The sequence below is a fragment of the Pipra filicauda genome, unplaced genomic scaffold, assembly GCF_003945595.2.
Source record: "Pipra filicauda isolate LSUMZ 115617 unplaced genomic scaffold, ASM394559v2 scaffold93_size3172892_pilon, whole genome shotgun sequence".
In the NCBI taxonomy this organism is placed as follows: domain Eukaryota; kingdom Metazoa; phylum Chordata; class Aves; order Passeriformes; family Pipridae; genus Pipra; species Pipra filicauda.
The window spans coordinates 1,446,481-1,452,575 of record NW_024105131.1 but is presented as its reverse complement, the minus strand read 5'-3'; the positions used below and the strand labels follow the sequence as shown (position 1 = coordinate 1,452,575).

The 6,095-nt window shown below is 42.6% G+C and overlaps 1 protein-coding gene across 2 annotated transcripts in view; it reads left to right on the top strand.

Annotated features, from left to right (window-relative positions):
• The first annotated feature begins 414 nt into the window (after positions 1-414).
• LOC113988394 (RAB3A interacting protein) overlaps positions 415-6,095 on the top strand; it is a 31,896-nt gene continuing 26,215 nt past the window's right edge. For both annotated transcript variants that reach the window (XM_027721939.2, XM_027721938.2), the window contains exon 1: positions 415-494. The gene's annotated coding sequence lies outside the window, so the exon portion shown is untranslated. The remainder of the gene's footprint in view (positions 495-6,095) is intronic.

Below are 6,095 nucleotides of genomic sequence, written 5' to 3'. Positions count from 1 at the left end.
CTCAAAGCGTGATCTGGAGCAATGCATGTCCTACGAATGAAAATTGCTGGATAATCATCCGACATATCTTTCATTTTCTCATTTTTAATTGTGCAATCCCGTGCCTCTGTTACTGCATGCCATTAAACGCAGAATTATTAACTTCCTCGTGTTGCCTTTACGGCAACAAAACACTCAGACTTTCAACAGCCCTGTCCTCGCCTGCCCTTGAACAGAAGAGATGTTTTAACCCTCCCTTCCAGGCGATGAGTGGAACGCCTGCCGCAGCCCGGGGGATTCTCCCTCCCCGGCCCCGCTCCCCTCACGGAGCTCACTCCCTGCGCTCCCGTCCGGCCGCCAGGGGGCGCTGGCGGGACCGCGCGCACCTGCCCCCCCCCCACCCCGCTGCGGGCGGTGCGCACGCGGTGCGCACGCGCGGCGCGGCCCCGCCCCGCGGGTCGGCTGAGGGGACGCGGCGCGGCGGCGGCGGCCGCTGCTCTCCCGGGGCTCGGCAGGTACGTGCGGCGGGGGCTGCGCGGTCCCGGCCCTACCTGCGGGAACGGGGGCCGGCTGTCCGGGGCGCGGCTCTCCGCTAGCGCCGCCGCACGTGCCGGGCCGCGCTGCGGCAGCCCGTGCCTGCGCGGGCGGAGCCGGCGCCGCCGGGGAGCGCTGCCCCTTGCCGGGGCGCCGTGAGCGGGCGCTGGCGGGCTTTGGGGGCTGTTGGTCCCCGCCTGGAAGAGCGTGGGGACAAGAGTCGGCCCGGGCCGTGCCGTCGTGTCCGTCTGCGGCAGGAGGGCGCTCTCGGCTCCGTCGGCGTTTGCGTGGGCGCCGAAGGGGCAGCCGGCGGCAGGGATGCGCTTGGCCCCGAGTCCAGCCGCGGCCCTAGGCAAAACTGGACAGAAGTAGTTCTCGGGGATCGCCCCGGGAAGTGCCGGGCGCACCTGCCCCGGGAGAGCTGGGGGCGGACAAAGGGCTGTCGCACGCCCGAGGCCGGCGCGTCGGAGCTGCCGCTGTCGTGCCCCGGCGCTGCGGGCGGCGGACGCCGGGGAGACGAGGCGGGCGGGAGGGACTGGAATGAGGAGGGCAGGGGTGCGAGGAGACGCTGAGCTGGAGCTGAAGGCTGCATCTCCGCTCACAGACCTCTCGGCCGGCGGCGCGGCCGGTGCGGTTCAGGTGCGAGCGCCGAGAGAGGTAGAGGGGGGAGGGAAGAGTCGGGCAGGGCCCCTCGGGGGGTTCGCAGATTTCGCCCCCCTCGAGAGGTGCCGGAGCAACGTGGGTAGAGACCAGAAGTGTGGGGCGGTGGACCTGCTCTCGCCTGTAGCGCTTCTGGTTGCTTTATAGTCTGTCGAGCAATATTGAGGGTCATACCTGGTCGCCGATAAGTGGTTTTGTAAGCTCTGGTAGTTAAGTAGCAGATCTCAGTTAGCCTTAATTTTTAATGCAGCTACTTTAGAGAGTAAGGCTCAGAAAGTAAATTCTCGTTACAAGTTGATTTCAAGTGTGGAAATTCGTGCCCCCGAAGTGCTGATGCTCCACTAACTCCCCGAGAGTCGCAGGGCTCTGGAAGCAGGAGAACGCCGAGTGGCCAAAGCCTTAATGATGCCCTCGATGTTCGTGTTGCTGAAAGAAAGCAATAGTATTTTCATCAGTTTGAGAGTGTTGACTGTTCTGTTTGCAGATAGTGTATTAAGTTTTGTGTTGCTTGTTTTGTTCGCTGTGTTCATTTGTAAGCGTGTTCTTAGGAAGTCTCAAAAACAGTGATCTAGACAGATAAAATAATTAATTTTCCACAGACTTCCTGTAACTGAAATTATCAGCTTCTCTTTTGAAGCAGATGTAAGGTTATTCAGACTAGAAGCATGTATTGGCAGCTACCATGTGTTCAAATATTTGTATTCCTCACTACAGGGCAAAACCTGAAATCTTGTTGCTTTAACGTTTTTATTGTTGTTTTTATTATAGATCTGTTTAATGAGTTCTGGGAGGCGTTAAAGTTAGGCCTTTTGTATTTGTGTCTTGGCAGTCATTCATCTGCTGTGCTTGGTTAATGTTACCTAGTGAGCAAAGAAGAATAAATAATTTACTGTTCTCATTATGCTTTTAATAAATAACAAATGGGAGTGCACCTTACAGCTGTGACTGGAATATCTATCTTGTTACACTATATTTAAAAAGGGGAATTATTTCTGTAGAAGAGTCACAATAAGCCTTTTGATTATAGACTTGTACCTATCTTCATAGCTTTTACTGACTTGATTTAAAAATTGATGTAAAATACCAATGAGCTCGTTGCTCAGTGTTCCGCTTAGGTTTATGGATTTTCCCAGAAAAGAAATGTGTACATTGGATTTTTATTTTTAAGACCCTTTTTACTGTGGAACTTAAAATGTGGTAGTACTGTAACTTGACTGTCAAGACTTGTATTAGAGACTTTATTGCACTTAATAATATGCTAACCATTTTTTCATGAATTAAGAAAATATTTCTTGAAATGCATTTGCAGATACAACATCATGAAAATCATGATAACTTTTACTTGAGTTTATTTACTGAATATTTTCAGTGTTAAATGAAAATTAGTCTTCAGGTCCAAGTCTTGGCAAGAATGACACTACAGTCACTGTGGTCAGGCTTAAACCTGAGATGAGATTGTGAAGTTGTTTGCAAGATAAGGCTCTGCCTTAAAAAGAACAGCATCTGCAAAGAGAATCATATTTCCAGTTTAATTAACTTGGTTTAGAGAGTCTTTGTGAACAGAACAGCATTCTTTGAATGTTAGATTACAATAAAAGTTTGCAACATTCTACTTTGCAAAGCACTGACTTTTCTCCCTAGTAAGAGGTGTACTATCAACTAGACTCTAAACCATGTTTATTTACAGGTTTCACAAGCACTTCATAAATGTAGATCATTGAATCTTGTGTGCTGCTTGTTTCTGGAAGAGAGACACTTGTTGTCTGCACCTGTCAATTTTTCTAACTGAAGATCTATAATAAAGTTTTTAAAAGATTTTTTTTAATCATCAGTTCATCAAACCAAAAATCCCTTTAACTTTATAAAATCTTGCTATCAAGTGGACTATGTGTTATTTTTAAAAACAGTGTGGAATAGTGTTTTGAATGCCTAACGTGAGAGTAAAAAATAGGAAAAAGACCCACATTATAGCATTATATGACAAAACTGGAGGGAATGCCATAGAAAAATATTCTTACATTGAAACAAGTGTAGTTTTGCTAGCTGTTAAATTCTGTAGATTTGCCTAACTTAAAATTTACCCTCTATTGACCATCTTGCCTAATTTATCAAGTTGGTAAATATGTGGTGTAAGGTCACTTCTAAATAAAAATAGAATATATAAAGACTGGATGGAGTGGTTCGTGGTTTTCTTTTCTCTCATATCTTACCAACTCAAAAAAAAAAAAAGGTGTATTTTGGCCCCTGAAGCAGAAACTTCTGTCATAATTGCAAAATCGTAAGGGTGAGAATTACTTTTTGCAAACCTTGAGGAAATTCCTATGCCAAATCTTGAATTGTGTTCACGCAGTCAACTGGCATCAATAATGGTGTTTAAACTTGCTTTAATTCTGTGGCTGAGCTTAATAATAGAGCAGTTTACGAAAAAAAGTCCACCAAACTTCTTTGTCCTGTGCCTACATCTGATGAGTATTTCATACTGGATGGATGTGATTGAATTGGTTTTGAACTTGAAATTAACACCTGTATATGCCTTACGACAATTTTAATTTTAAACTGCCTGTTTGCATCTGATAGGCATGAAGTAACTGTGCTTAACTGAACTGCTTCTTTAAAAGGTATTCATTAGTCCACGACTGTAATTCCCTACTGAGTTCTTTAGAGCTTAAAACATATTACATTTGAGAGTCTATAATGCCAAATATTTAAAAATATTTTTTTCTAAGCCCACTGAGAAGAATGCAGACCCAGTGGTGGGCTAATGCCAGTCTGTTTGAGAAACCGCTACAAAAAAATCCACTTTCCTGACCCTTCCCAAATTAACTGAAGCAGACATAGGAGTCTAACAAATGAAGTCTTTGGGACTATTACTTTTTGAAAGGCCTGTTGCATGGAGATTAAACCACTGTAGCTAATAGGCACCTTTTTTTATAAATGCCAACTACAATTTACTCTTCATCAAAATGTTTAGAAACATTAACTTTTTCCTTATGGGATTTTTTTCACTTGAGCAGGTAGTCATTCTGTTGTGATGGTACATTTTACCATCAAAACTAAAAATGAGATTTCTGATGCCTGAAATGTTTGGTGTTGGCATTGCTTTTAAATAGACTGTAACAGTTACCAGATTGTTCAGAGCTGTCATCTTCAAGATGTCTCATATTTAAAAGCAATCTGTGAAAGACAAACTCCAGAGTTTGTAGTAAGTGGTTTTCAACAATTTTTTCTTATTTTTTAAAAGGAAACAAACCACAACAAATTACTGCTTTTTAGGGAGCTTTTTAGTATTTAGTTATTGAGTGGTTTGATTCAGTCAAGTAGCTAAACCCCTCTTAGAATAATAATAGAAAAATTAGATTAAGCATTTTGTTTTCACTGCTGTTGAAAATGTTTATGGTTCTTGATTCCTGTTAGAAGCTATAGGAAGTGTTAAGATGACTGTTGATAAATTGATTTCTTTGTAGTATGTTTTTGTTTACTATTAGATAAAATAACAGATTTGAGTATAGTTTCCTCATGAAGTTATGTGGTTAGTCGGCAGTGGAAGTAATAAAAAGCTACAACATTTGACAGCTCCCACTAAATTTGCATTATTTCTAGATAAAAGCATAAGGAAATTAATTTATTTTGTTGTTCCATCCTGCTTTATTATGGTACTTGATTTTTTTTTTATGTGATCCAAATTATAATATCAACAAAGATAAAAATAATCATGTGTTTGGTAGGCAGTAATGCAAATCCAAGCTTTCACCTCATATTAACCTGATAGAAAAAGTATTAAGAAAATTCATTATTTTATTTAATAAGTGGGCTGCCCTGAAATATCAAATATCAGCTCTTGTTCACAGTAGCACAGAACTACTACCAAAGAGTGCTGTGTCAACACTGTGCTTTTTTTACACACTGTCACCTTGGCTCCCAGTAAAGCTCTCCATTTACCATTTGCTTCATGTTCCTTCACAGCAAGGCTGTTCATTGCTGCCTTAATCAATAATAGGAATCCCCACCCCACAAAGTCTTAAGGAAGCCTCTAATCTTTAATGACACTGAAATTTAATGTGCCTTCTCTCCCCTTCTTTTGCTTACCATAACTTTGAAGAATTCTTTTCCCAAAAGAGAGCTATTATTTTTAGAACCACTTGGCTTTTTGCACGTATGTTTGGTTTCATTAAGGTGTAATGTGTCTTCAGCTGGTGCCTTGGTAACAGCCTAATGGTGTTGGTGAGTCTTGAAACTGAGATATTTGATATGGGCTCCTTTGTCTTGTCTGGGTGGTGTACAGGGCTTCTGCCTGCTCACTGCCTAGTGAGAAGTAATGCTAGGAAAGAAGAAAGTTGTGAGTGGAAAGTGTTTTACATAGATGGTTTGCTTATGACTGCCCATTTGACTGGCTGTGGGAAAAGCTTAGCTGAGGGACTTCGTTTTCAGCTCTTCCAGGAATAACTTTTATAACTTTTTTACTTGCTGTATCAGAAAGAGCTTGTTTTTTGGTAGCTGAGAAGTTATGCGTGGATTTAATTACTCATAAATCTCTTGCCTGTTTAGGGTGATATAGATCTTTAATGTACAAGCAGAGTGATAGTCGTGTGAATAAAATTTCATAATCTTTTTGGTTTAAGCTATTTTTTTTTCCCCTGTTAAAAATACTGCAGGATATTTTGCTTATCATAAAGTGATGTGATGGTCTAGAGGGACAGCTAGAAATGCATTTGAACATTTGCAAGATAGTAAGCAGGCTTCCAAAGGTTTTTTCTCTGTGTGAGCCAGCCTGACCTCCTGCACTTCATAATTTAGCTGAATTTGTGTCTGTTATCACAAATATATGGAATCTGTATATAGATGCAGGTGCATCTTTTAGCCTGTTGCTTACTCAATGTACTTAAAGTGTTTGCTCCAAAGAGATAGCCCTAAGGTTTGTACAG